General features: G+C 46.8%; 1 long non-coding RNA gene across 1 annotated transcript in view; it reads left to right on the forward strand.

Annotated features, from left to right (window-relative positions):
• The window catches only part of LOC147110745 (uncharacterized), a 93,722-nt gene that overhangs the window by 20,990 nt on the left and 59,519 nt on the right, over window positions 1–13,213 (forward strand). The gene's annotated exons all lie outside the window — the stretch shown is intronic.

Below are 13,213 nucleotides of genomic sequence, written 5' to 3' on the forward strand. Positions count from 1 at the left end.
TGGCATAACTGATACTTTTCTGAGAATAAATGTGGGATTTTTCATGAAAACACAATTGCTGTAACGTTGGTGGGGGCAGTGACTGTTCGGACCACTATATAGCCTCCATTTCTGTTATCAGTAATGTACATGATAGCCGTAGCAATCTGCAATAGGAGCTTGCTACTGAGCTCAGTTACTGTACTGATTACTGATCTGTGTAAAGAAACGTGTTACTCAGTTTGTAAATATACTCCCTAATTAGCTGGTAACTGTCGCGGATTTCAGTAAACGTGCAGAAACTGTTGAGCGAGGAACTCCGAGGAAAGCTGTGTGTAATTTTCCTCTGTCATTGTATGTGCAAGGCTTTGAGACTAATTATTTGGGAGAGGACACATATAATCAGTGGAATTTGTCACTCTCAGTTCCTCCTGGAAGTGGCTGTTACTGAGATTGAGGAATTCGGGGCATAGACTGAGGGTTTGTGCTCCCCAGTACATTCTGTCTGTGTTTCCTGCACTGTGCTGCCCTTGTATAAGCAGTAATAAAGTTAACCGTTGTCCCAGTCCTAGGGCTGTTGCAAATGACATGGTTGGTGTACGTGGGTATGTTGTGTGGAGCTGCTAATGGCCCTGGTGTGCCAGAGTGCAGGTTGGTCCTCTTTGTTAACAGCACAGCAATGGATAAGGTGGTGGAGAGGCCGGATGCTGAACTCCAAAGGTGGTGAGGAAATGGATACAGTAGTGGAGTGGTTATGTTACTGGACTAATAATCCAGTGAACATGAGTTCAGATCCCACCATGGCAGTCTGAGAATTTGAATTCAGTTTTAAAATATGTGGAAATAAAAAGCTGGTCTCTGTAAAATTGACCATGAAGCTGTTGGATTGTTGTAAAAAACCCAACTGATGTCCTTTAGGGAAGGAAACCTACCGTCATTACCCAGTCTGGGCCTATATGTGACTTCAGTCCCACACTAACGTGGTTGACTGTTAACTGCTCTCTGAAGTGGCCTAGCAAGTTACTCGGTTGTATTAAACCGCTACCAGTGGTTGAAGAAAGCCCATCACCACACTCTCAGGGCAACTGGGGATGGCCAATTAATGCTGGCTTTGCCAGCGACGCCCACATCCAGAGAATAAATTTTTAAAAAGTACCTTGGGTGGAGTGGGTGGGGGAAATCAGCCCTGACTTCTCGCCTTGTATCAGTTTTAGTGATGTCGCCTGGAGAGCCAGATTGTCTGTGATTCTTTTCTTTTGGGGATGAGGCACATGGTGGGACGACGAGAGCTGGAGAGAAATAAACAATCTGAAACCAGTGAAGTTCTCTGAAAATAATTTGAAATTACTGGTATTGTTTGTAAATAACCAACAAAAGCTTGCAGTGTAGGGTTAAATTCACCTGGAAGTAAGCCAATTGTAGCAGTGATCACGATCACTAATTTATCACATACAGTCCAGGAGTGAGCGAGAGGTAGACTCTGAGTGGGTGGAGTAGGTAAGTGGAAGAGTAATGAGAGCATGCTAGAAGTCACAGCTTACATAATGAGCACAAAATGCAGTGTTCTGTGCACTGTTAATAAAATGGTTCCACTAAATTACGGAAGAAAAATAGCTGTGTCTTTATGTTCAATTAAAAATGCGGCAGAATGCATTATGTTGTCGTTTTTCTTTTTACCTCGATGCATTCATCATTCTGGAATATCAAAACATAAAATCCATTCCTTTTCATTGCTATATATAATTCATAGTTTCATGTCACAATTGCGCTAGTTCAATGTCCTCCATTTTTCCTTCGACATACCCAAGCTAGTCATAACTGATTTGAATGTACTGTAGGAAATGTTGCAGAATCTGCGGCTTGCCAAGCTAGAAATAATTCTGTTGCAAACGCTGTACAATATATTACCCAGTGAATGAATTAACTTGAAAATACTATTGTACTGACCTGTTTGAGTTAAGTGTCTAATTGTTCATTTTTTTTCTACGGTTCTCATTTTGTTTCCCCTCTGTCAATGTCTCAGCCTTATTTATTTTTCTTTTGATTGCATTTCCTTTTTGTCTTGCCTGACAGTGTAGTCCTATTGCAAGGTGAGTGACACTTGAGATATTACAACCACTAGTTCCTTTTTGAAGGAAAATCAAAAGGGGTCGTTCACTGCAGCAATAAGCAAAGTGTTTGTTAAAACCACTTTTGCAATTAGGTGAAACACTTGACACCATCTCCAGTCCCAGATTTATCTATTCGTAAGAGGCAAGTGAGCATTAAACTGCCAGGAGCTCCTTGGTACTTCAGTTTTAAGCAAGTACTGCATTAATGTGTATGAGCCCTGCCTTCATCTCAATCTTAAATATAAATAAAGCATTAAATACTACCAAGTACAGCACAAGTCCACTTGGTACCAGCTTGTTCCTGTTTGGACCGTCTCAACGATTTTGCTTTTCTTTTATTCTTGACTAGCTGGAGTGCCTGGCGGTGCCGAGGGTTTTTTGAGGGCATGTTGTTGTTGGAAGAGAGAGAGACTGGGGGGAGCCCCGCTCCTCTCCCTCCCTGCCCCGCCCCTCTCCCTCCCTGCCCCGCCCCTCTCCCTCCCTGCTCTCCCCCCCCCCCCCCCCTTCTCTCTCTCTGCCTTTCTTCAGAGCCCGGACGCGGTGAGCTGAAGCCCCCATGTGCGGATCAGCGCCTCAGGGCCGGCCGGTGCGCGGCCTAGCGCGTGAGGCCTGGCCGGACTCACCTTAGCTGAGGTCGCGCTCTGGGCCGACGACGCGCGCGCTGACTCCTGCCCCGCCAGCCTTTACTAAGATGGCGGCGATGGCTACGCTCGGCTCAGTCCCGCGCCGCCAGCCTTTACCAAGATGATGGCGATCGCGGGGCGGTCCCAGCGGGACGGGCGGTGCCTAGCTCTGGCGTGGCTGGCGAGGAGAGGCCGAGGCTTCGAGGCCTGAGGCCTGCAGGCAGCTCAGCCACCGCCGAGGGGGGGGACAGCCCGATTGCCCTTTGGAGAAGGATTTTTTTTTCTTTTAAAAGCAACTTTCTTTTTTGCTGGAAATCTATATTTCAAAATAAACACGCAGAAAGTGGGAAAAATAAATGAATAGTTAGGAATCAAGATGGCGACCACTCACCTCAGCTCAGAAGGATTAGGCCAGCCCACACACGCAATGAAATGCCCCCCGTGACGCACCGATTGGTCAACCATCAGGTTCATCCCCTGTACGATTGGTCAACCATCACGTCACTCAACGCTAATGAGCGGAATGTTGCCGTTTTTTGAACCGTTTTTGTATACTGTCCGAACAATTTTTGTCTGACCAAAAAGTAAATACACCTATTAGACTCCCCTAATGATAAGCTTTCTTTTGATATAACGTGTGTAGGTACGCTCTATAACTTTTGAGTGTATAACAGACAGACAGACAGACTTATATATATATATATATATATATATATATATAATATACTAGCTGGGGGGGGCCTGGCGTTGCCAAGGCTTTTTTGTAAAATGGCAGTTTACAGGGCCGCGCGGTTTACAGCCGGCCGCTCTCCCGCTCTGTGTCGCGGGCCGAGCGGTTGTGAGGCCCGGCCTGAGTGACCCCAACTCTGAGGGGGGGGGGGAGAGAGAGAGAGACGGGGGAAGAGAGAGAGTGAAGAGACTGGGGGGAGAGAGAGGGAAGAGACTGGGGGGAGAGAGAGGAGAGAGACTGGGAAGAGAGAGAGAGAATGGGGAGATAGAGGAGACTGGAATACTTTCTCGTGCCAGGCACCATAGAATCATAGAATAGTACAGCACATAAGGAGGCCATTCAGCCCATGAAGTCTGCAGCAGCTCTTTGCCCATATCACTGCACCAGTGTCTGCATTAGACACCTCCACTCTAGGTATAGGAACAGGAGGCAGCCATTTAGCCCCTCGAGCCTGTTCCACCATTCAATGAGATCATGGTTGATCTGCGACCTAATTCCATATACCTGCCTTTGCCTCATATCCCTTAATACCTTTGGTTAACAGAAATCTATCAATCTCAGATTTAAAATTAACAATTGATCCAGTATCAGCTGCTGTTTGCGGAAGAGAGTTCCAAACTTCTACCATCCTTTGTGTGTAGAAGTGTTTCCTAATTTCACTCCGGAAAGGCTTGACTCTAATTTTTAGACTCTGCCTCCTAGTCCTAGACTCCCCAACCAGCGGAAATAGGGTAGTTAGAGAGAAACTATCAGTTCCCCTTAATATCTTGAAAACTTAGATCAAATCACTCCTTAACCGTCTAAATTCCAGGGTATACAACCCTAATTTGTGTAATCTTTCCTCATAACTTAACCCTTGGAGTATCATTCTGGTAAATCTACGCTGCACTCCTTCCAAGGACATATATCCTTCCTAAGGTGTGGTGCCCAGAACTGCTCACAGTGCTCCAGGTGTGGTCTAACTAGGGTTGCAAAATTCCAGGAATTTTTAAGAGGAAACTTTCCATGGGAATTTATGGGAATTTTGAGTTTTTTTGCACACTGATGGTTTTTTTCTCTGACCCTTATTATCTTTGTCATCAAAATAGACATACTGTTCCATACAAATAAAAACAGGCTTTCAAAACTTTATTTAGGTTATAATTTTGAACTTTTATTGAACCCCCACAAAAAAGACCCATCTAAAATAAAATAAAAAGAGCGTCAGCTTATTTAGCCTGTAATTTGTCCTTGTTTTGTCCCTTTGAGTCTTCTACTCATGAGTCTTCTGAGCCTTCTACTCCTCATTGCTCCTCCTGATTCTCTTACTCTGGCTCTGACGTGTCCATTTCCTCCTCTGCGTCACTGTCTAGCTGTGTGGTGGACACTTCTGTATCTGGCTCAATAAGTTGTAGGTTCGCCCGGATAGCCACCAGTTTCTCCACTCTCTCTTGTTAGTCAGCCTGTTGCGCACCTTTGTATGCGTATTCCCAAAAAGTGACCAGTTTCGTTCAGAGGCCGCTGATGAAGGTGAGATTTGGAGTATCACCGATGCAATGGGTGACAGGGCCTCAGATGCACAAAGTCCCTTCCACCAGGTAGGTGCACTGATATGCTTGCATGATTCCCATATCCCGTCCCCATTCCAAAGACCTTGCTTGGTAGAGAACTTTGCCAGACTTCCCAGAACTTTGCCCACGTCCAGATTGAGGTGGCGTGAGGGTAGAAATCACACTGTAAGTGCTGTTGATCTGTTCTCCAGAAAGTATTGGTCTCCCAACATGCTTTGGGTCCAGCATGTATGCTGCAGCATGAATCGGCTTGACACAAAATTCTTGACGCGTCTGTATGAATTGAACAATTGCCTTCTCCTCTGCTTTGAGCAGCAGGGATGTGGGTAGGGCAATGCTGATTTGTTCTTTTAAATCAGCAAAAATCCTGAGAACATCTGACAAGACAGCGTCATCTCCTTCAATCTGAGCAATTGCAGATGCTACTGGTGAGAGTAGTTTAAGGCTGCTAACCACTCTCTCCCAAAACACATCATCCAGCAGTATTTTCTTGATGGTGGTTTCCATATCCCCAGACTGGGATATTGCCATTTTCTGCAGCGACTCCTTACCCTCCAGAAGGCTGTTGTACATTATGACAACTCCACCCCATCTAGTGTTGCTGGGCAGCTTCAGTGTGGTGTTCTTGTTCTTTGTCGTTTGCTTGGAGTTGTAGGTTGCTGCAACTACCTGTTTTCCCCTGACATACTTAACAACTTGCTTGGCTCTCTTGTACAGTGTTTCCATGGTTCTCAAACCCATGATGTCCTTGAGGAGCAGGTTGAGCCCATGAGCTGCGCACCCAATAGATGTAATATGAGAGTAGACCTCCTCCATTTGAGCCCAAGCAGCCTTCATATTCGCAGCATTGTCAGTAACTACTGCAAAGACCTTTTGTGATCCAAGATCGTTGATGACCGCTTTCAGCTCATCAGCAATGTATGTGCCTGTGCTCTTGAACACTGGGCGAGGAGTGGAAACGATGTAGTTTATGATGCCCTCCCCTCGTACATTTGACCACCCATCTGAGATAACTGCAACACAGTCTGCCATCTCTATCGTTTCTTTGAGCTTTCCTTGGACTCTGTTATACTCAGCCTCCAGCAAATAAGTAGACAAAGCATGTCTGGTGGGAGGACAGTATGCAGGGCGAATAACATTGAAAAATCTCTTCCAGTACACATTGGCTGTGAGCATGAAGGGTGAGTCTGTCGCATATACAGCTCGAGCAAGGCACTCATCTGCATTCTTCTAGCTATGGTTATCCATTGTATCAAAGAACCTTCCAAGTGGGCCAGGAGTTGCTGATGATAAGGAGCCTGATGCTGAATGTGAACCATCATCTTCTTGAATGGAAGCAGAGGAACTCTGGGCTGACTGCTGTGAGCTTTGAGTGAAGTTGTTGCATTTGGATAAATGCTGCTGCATCTTTGTGGCATTCTTTACATATGGCTTTGTACAGTGTTTGCACATGTACACAGTCTTTCCATCTTTAATGCCTGGGGTAAAATGCTTCCACACATCCGACGGTAAACGTGGCATTGTTCTATGCAGAGAAATAAAGGGCATTCATCTCTGTGTCGAACTGCGGTTGATCAGCATGATTGCAACAGGGTGAGTAAATTTTTCCCGATGCTCCATGTGATGGAAGCATGACCTGTGCCCGCACGACGCTACATCACCAATAGAGGGAGCTAATCGCTCATCCACCCAATCAGGACACATTTGTTCACAGTCACACATAAAACTTGTAATTATTAAAACAAGCCAAGTAAGAAGATAAACATATATTGATTAAGAAATTCCTTAATAATTAAGATTCCATCTCTGTTAGTAATTTTAAGAGAGGACCTGTGGGGGAAAAAAATGAAAGAAATACAAAAAAAACCAATATTATGCTAGCATATGCTTTTTTGGGCAAAATTCCCAAGCTAAACTTCCCGTAGAAAATTTCCGGAAATTTACCGGAAACTTTCCACCCCTTCGCAACTCTAGGTCTAACCAGGGTTTGTATAGCTGCAGCATAACTTCTACACCCTTGTATTCTAGTCCTCTAGATATAAAGACCAGCATCCCATTAACCTTTGATTATTTTCTGTACCTGTTCATGACAATTTAATGATCTATGCACCTGAACATAAGAATTGGGAGCAGGAGTCAGCCATTCGGCCCCTCGAGCCTGCTCCATCATTTAATAAGATCATGGCTGATCTTCGACCTCAACTCCACTTTCCTGTGAACCCACATTGCAAGCCACTCCAGCACCATGTCATACATTTTATGTTTCTGTTTTCAATGTAAATTTTCTTCCTACTTTGTTTTACATTCAGCTGGTAGGAGGGAGAATGTTCTAACTGGAGCAAGGCACGGACCAGTGACAGTTTTCACCTGCTGCTCTTGCTGTCGCGAGGCACCAGACTGCCATCTATTCACAACAGGACCAGTGTCTCTTCCCCTTCCAGTTCAGAGTCTCCGTCCTGATAATTGAGGGGAGAGATGAAAGGCTGTGACTAAATTCAAGTTCCTATCAGACTTCTGCTTCCTGCCGTCTGTTCAAACAGAAGCTGATCAGTCTATTTAATTTTCCTAACCCTCGCTGTACTGACCTGTTTGTGTCTTAATTGTTCATTTATTTTCTACAGTTCTCATTTCTTTTCTCCTCTCAATGCCTCAGCCTTATTTATTTTTCTTTTGATTGTATTTCCTTTTTGTCTTGCCTGACAGCATAGTCCTATTGCAAGGTGAGTGACACTTTAGATATTACAACTACTAGTTCCTTTGAAGGAAAATAAAAAGGGGCTGTTCACTGCAGCAATAAGCAAAGTGTTTGTTAAAACCACTTTTGCAATTAGGCGAAACACTTGATGCCATCTCCAATCCCAGATTTATCTATTCGTAAGAGGCAAGTGAGCAGTAAAACTGCCAGGAGCTCCTTGGTACTTCAGTTCTAAGCAAGTACTGCGTTAATGTGTATGAGCCCTGCCTTCATCTCAGTTTTAAATATAAATGAATACACTTTATAAATAAAACATTAAACACTAACAAGTACAGTATAAGATCACTTGGTACCAGCACTCTCCATTATTATCTCTTGGGTTTCTTGGACAGTGCGTGTGTCAGTTTTACAACCAGTTTTGTGCACCAGTGCCAGTGAATGCTGTAGCCACTGTCGGCTCCAGGAAAGACCCAGAGGTAGCTGCGTTAATCTGTCTAAACCCTGCTGTGTTGAGGGGGGTTGGACCGTCTAGACCCTGCTGTGTTGAGGGGGTTGGTCCGTCTAGACCCTGCTGTGTTGAGGGGGGTTGGACTGCCTAGACCCTGCTGTGTTGAGGAGGGTTGGTCCGTCTAGACTCTGCTGTGTTGAGGGGGGTTGGACTGCCTAGACCCTGCTGTGTTGAGGGGGGTTGGACCGTCTAGACCCTGCTGTGTTGAGGAGGGTTGGTCCGTCTAGACCCTGCTGTGTTGAGGGGGGTTGGACCGTCTAGACCCTGCTGTGTTGAGGAGGGTTGGACCGTCTAGACCCTGCTGTGTTGAAGGGGGGTTGGACTGTCTAGACCCTGCTGTGTTGAGGGGGGTTGGACTGCCTAGACCCTGCTGTGTTGAAGGGGGGTTGGACCGTCTAGACCCTGCTGTGTTGAGGGGGGTTGGACTGCCTAGACCCTGCTGTGTTGAGGGGGGTTGGACTGCCTAGACCCTGCTGTGTTGAGGGGGGTTGGACTGCCTAGACCCTGCTGTGTTGAGGAGGGTTGGTCCGTCTAGACCCTGCTGTGTTGAGGGGGGTTGGACCGTCTAGACCCTGCTGTGTTGAAGGGGGGTTGGACCGTCTAGACCCTGCTGTGTTGAGGTGGGTTGGACTGCCTAGACCCTGCTGTGTTGAGGGGGGTTGGACTGCCTAGACCCTGCTGTGTTGAAGGGGGGTTGGACCGTCTAGACCCTGCTGTGTTGAGGAGGGTTGGTCCGTCTAGACCCTGCTGTGTTGAGGGGGGTTGGACCGTCTAGACCCTGCTGTGTTGAGGAGGGTTGGACCGTCTAGACCCTGCTGTGTTGAAGGGGGGTTGGACCGTCTAGACCCTGCTGTGTTGAGGGGGGTTGGACTGCCTAGACCCTGCTGTGTTGAAGGGGGGTTGGACCGTCTAGACCCTGCTGTGTTGAGGGGGGTTGGACTGCCTAGACCCTGCTGTGTTGAGGGGGGTTGGACTGCCTAGACCCTGCTGTGTTGAGGGGGGTTGGACTGCCTAGACCCTGCTGTGTTGAGGAGGGTTGGTCCGTCTAGACCCTGCTGTGTTGAGGGGGGTTGGACCGTCTAGACCCTGCTGTGTTGAAGGGGGGTTGGACCGTCTAGACCCTGCTGTGTTGAGGGGGGTTGGACTGCCTAGACCCTGCTGTGTTGAGGGGGGTTGGACTGCCTAGACCCTGCTGTGTTGAAGGGGGGTTGGTCCGTCTAGACCCTGCTGTGTTGAGGGGGGTTGGACTGCCTAGACCCTGCTGTGTTGAGGAGGGTTGGACCGTCTAGACCCTGCTGTGTTGAAGGGGGGTTGGACCGTCTAGACCCTGCTGTGTTGAGGGGGGTTGGACTGCCTAGACCCTGCTGTGTTGAAGGGGGGTTGGACCGTCTAGACCCTGCTGTGTTGAGGGGGGTTGGACTGCCTAGACCCTGCTGTGTTGAGGGGGGTTGGACTGCCTAGACCCTGCTGTGTTGAGGGGGGTTGGACTGCCTAGACCCTGCTGTGTTGAGGAGGGTTGGTCCGTCTAGACCCTGCTGTGTTGAGGGGGGTTGGACTGCCTAGACCCTGCTGTGTTGAGGGGGGTTGGACTGCCTAGACCCTGCTGTGTTGAGGGGGGTTGGACTGCCTAGACCCTGCTGTGTTGAGGAGGGTTGGACTGCCTAGACCCTGCTGTGTTGAGGAGGGTTGGTCCGTCTAGACCCTGCTGTGTTGAGGGGGGTTGGACCGTCTAGACCCTGCTGTGTTGAGGGGGGTTGGACTGCCTAGATCCTGCTGTGTTGAGGAGGGTTGGTCCGTCTAGACCCTGCTGTGTTGAGGGGGGTTGGTCCGTCTAGACCCTGCTGTGTTGAGGGGGGTTGGACCGCCTAGACCCTGCTGTGTTGAGGGGGGTTGGACTGCCTAGACCCTGCTGTGTTGAGGAGGGTTGGTCCGTCTAGACCCTGCTGTGTTGAGGGGGGTTGGTCCGTCTAGACCCTGCTGTGTTGAGGGGGGTTGGACCGCCTAGACCCTGCTGTGTTGAGGGGGGTTGTTTCGAGATTCCGATCTGATTTTTCAGACCTCATGAAACAACTAATGAAAAATATGTGGCTCTTACCAAAGGGGAAAGTTGAGCTGTTTATTTGAATCCCTGGTCTGACTGATCTGTCTTATTTCTCAGCAGTTGAATTTTATTAGTTGCATTAAGTTGTTAAAGATTGGTGCTATACTGCTGGATTAGAACCAAATCCTGAAATTAAGTCTTCAGGAGGATGCACGCACAATTGTATTTTAATTCCTAGCTGTATTAGCAGTAGCATTTCAAACATGCTAAACCTTTTAATCTAAGTCTTGTAAGGAGGAAATTAATCCTAAAACCATGAAGTGACATTTCTTTGACTATTGCCTTTATAAACATATTTCCCCGCCCCCACCCCGAACCGGTTTTCCTTTAATCTTTTATCCCGTTTAATTTTTTTCTCCCTTCAATGGTGTTGCCAGCTGCAAAGCATTTGCCTGCCGTTGGATGGGGTGGGATTGGGCTGGGGTTGGAGAGTCCCTTCAGATGTTGTCATTGTTGTTTTATGGTTGGTGAGAAGGTGGAATGTTCAAATAGATTCCAATTTTGTGACCACCCTTGAGAAGGCCTCTCCTGTTCAGAGTTGGGCTCCTTTTGCTCCCCAACAATTAATCAGCAGGCTGCCAGAGGCCGAACAAAACTCAACCCAAGGCAAGTGGACTTGAAGTGACACGTGCCCCTGGGGTCAGGGGTCGCTCTCAGCAGATTAGGAGCCCAGTGCTCACCTGCCGGAGGCCCACTCTGATCATTGAGAAGGCATCACTTGCAAGTTAAGGTGTCCCTTGATTTCTGCAGGAGCACTTGTGAATTTCCTGAAGTATTAATGATTATTGAAGTTCTGTGCTACTTTAACTTTCATTGTATTGTGCTTCAGTCATACCATTGACATGCCAGCGCGAGGGAGAGCGAGCGAGATTGTCTTGAAGTTCAAGTGAACCCCCCCCCCCCCCGCCCCCGCCGTCGTGTGTCCCAGAAAATGTTATTCAGCTTCAAGTAATTGTCCTGAACAGAACTCCAACATTGAACCCAGCTGATGAGCATGTGAATGTGGTTATGCTCTGTAAATGAAGCACATGTGCCAGCAGGAGCCATTCCGGTCTGTGTACATGAACAGATCAATAAGCAACTTACTTTAATATAAAAAAAATATTTCTTTCCTTGTTCCTTTTTTTCTCTCTCCTCCCTGGCACTAGGATTTGTGAGGAGCAGAATGGTGGGGAGCCTTTGCCATGGAATTTCCCAGTTTCTTTCAACCAGGATTTCAGTTGAAGCGTGATGGTGGACCTGTGAACATAGAGTTCACAAACTGTGGAAAACACCAGCAGTGCAATTATAACTTCAGTTCAATGTGTGTAAACCAGGATAAATCTAACAATCTAACATAGCCGATTACTGTTGGCTTCAGTGAATTCGGGCTTGATGCCAGTGGCAGTAACACCTGAAATCCTGTGTAAAAGCAGCTTTAGGGAATGCGGATTGCAGGAGAGAGAGCGATTGGTCCCCCTTCCCCATTATGAATTGCTTAAAGCATCCCCTACACCATTGTGAATTGCTTATCCCACTAAAAGCCTAATCTCTCTCCCCCTCCCCCCACACACACACCAGTGTGGCAGCCTGTTTGAACATGGCACCCTAGCTGGATGGATTGGGGGAAGTGCACTTGACAGTGTTAGAAACTCCATTCAGCTCATAATTGTGTGCACTTGCAAACTATTGTACGTACCGGTTAGTAGCAGTCATCACTGGTGTACTTGCAGACTCCCAGTTTCAAACTTTCTATTGAAATAGGGTGGAATCTTGCTCTAATAACTGCTGTAAATGGCCAGCTATTCCAATAGAAACATCACTGGACAAAGAATTACCCTGTCTTTTACATTTTGAAAAACATTCTGTGTGGAATAGGAATAAATCGTAACCATTGTTGGCTTTGAAAATTCACCTCCTGTGTGTTGTGGTCCTACTATTTAGTGATTTTTGCAGCCTTCATGTCAGTTTCTGACAGCGTCGATGGGGTATGTGTGGTTTGGGGAGAGGAGAACTGGGCTCCAAATATAAATCTTCCGCAGAAACTCTCCAGGGTGGAAGGCAGAGTTGCTTATTTGAGATTTCTTTTCCTCTCTGTGATGTTGTCCATCCCTCTGACAGCCTTGAATAGTATGTAGCCTCAGGAGATGGTAGCCTTTCTGAACTTAGCCTGGGGTTTTAAAGCTGATAATGAGTGAATAGTGCAGCAAGTTTGAACATATCCTAGGGCTGTATACAATGAGCTCGATAGCATCTGTGTGTGCAAGAGTGTGGGTCCATAATGGAGGGCTGTATTCAGATGGAAGTACTGTTTATTTCCAGGTGAATTGTAGCTTAACCACTTGACTGCTGAAGCCCTGGGACTGAAATCCTTTTTCCCTTTTCGTAAAATCTCTTTTTGAAAAGCGACATAATGTTGTTTGTGTTGAAGTAGAACATAGGTTTTCATTGGGTCCTGGGATCAGAGAGTCCCCCTCAGGTCATTGGATTCCTGTCTGTTATTGAATTCTTGTATCTGTTTATTTACAGACGTCCTGCTTTTGTTGCTGTACACAAGTAGTAAGAAAATAAATCCTTTCTGCAATGATGGCACAGTTTTTCTTTGGGCATCTGACAAGGTCGTCCAGAAGTTAGGACAGAGGATCCCCAGGATTGTGCCAATATTTACAGGGGGTCCCTGGGAATGTGTTATTATTTGCAAAGGGTTCCCACAGAGAAAATGTGAAAAGCACTGATGTGGAACACTAATATTCAGTCATGTTGTGTCACAAATGTTTAAACTGTGTGTTTAGATACTGCCTGAGGTCATGGTCACATTTTTGCCAGCAATGACATTTTGTTCTTGTGATTTTTTTAAAATGACACTTTGAGACAGTGGGGAATGTAAGCGATTTGTATAGCTCTTCAACTCCTGGAGAGAGCTGCCTTTGTTGAAAC

This window comes from Somniosus microcephalus, chromosome 11 (assembly GCF_052327205.1).
Source record: "Somniosus microcephalus isolate GS21.2 chromosome 11, FLI_Smic_1.0, whole genome shotgun sequence".
In the NCBI taxonomy this organism is placed as follows: Eukaryota; Metazoa; Chordata; class Chondrichthyes; order Squaliformes; family Somniosidae; genus Somniosus; species Somniosus microcephalus.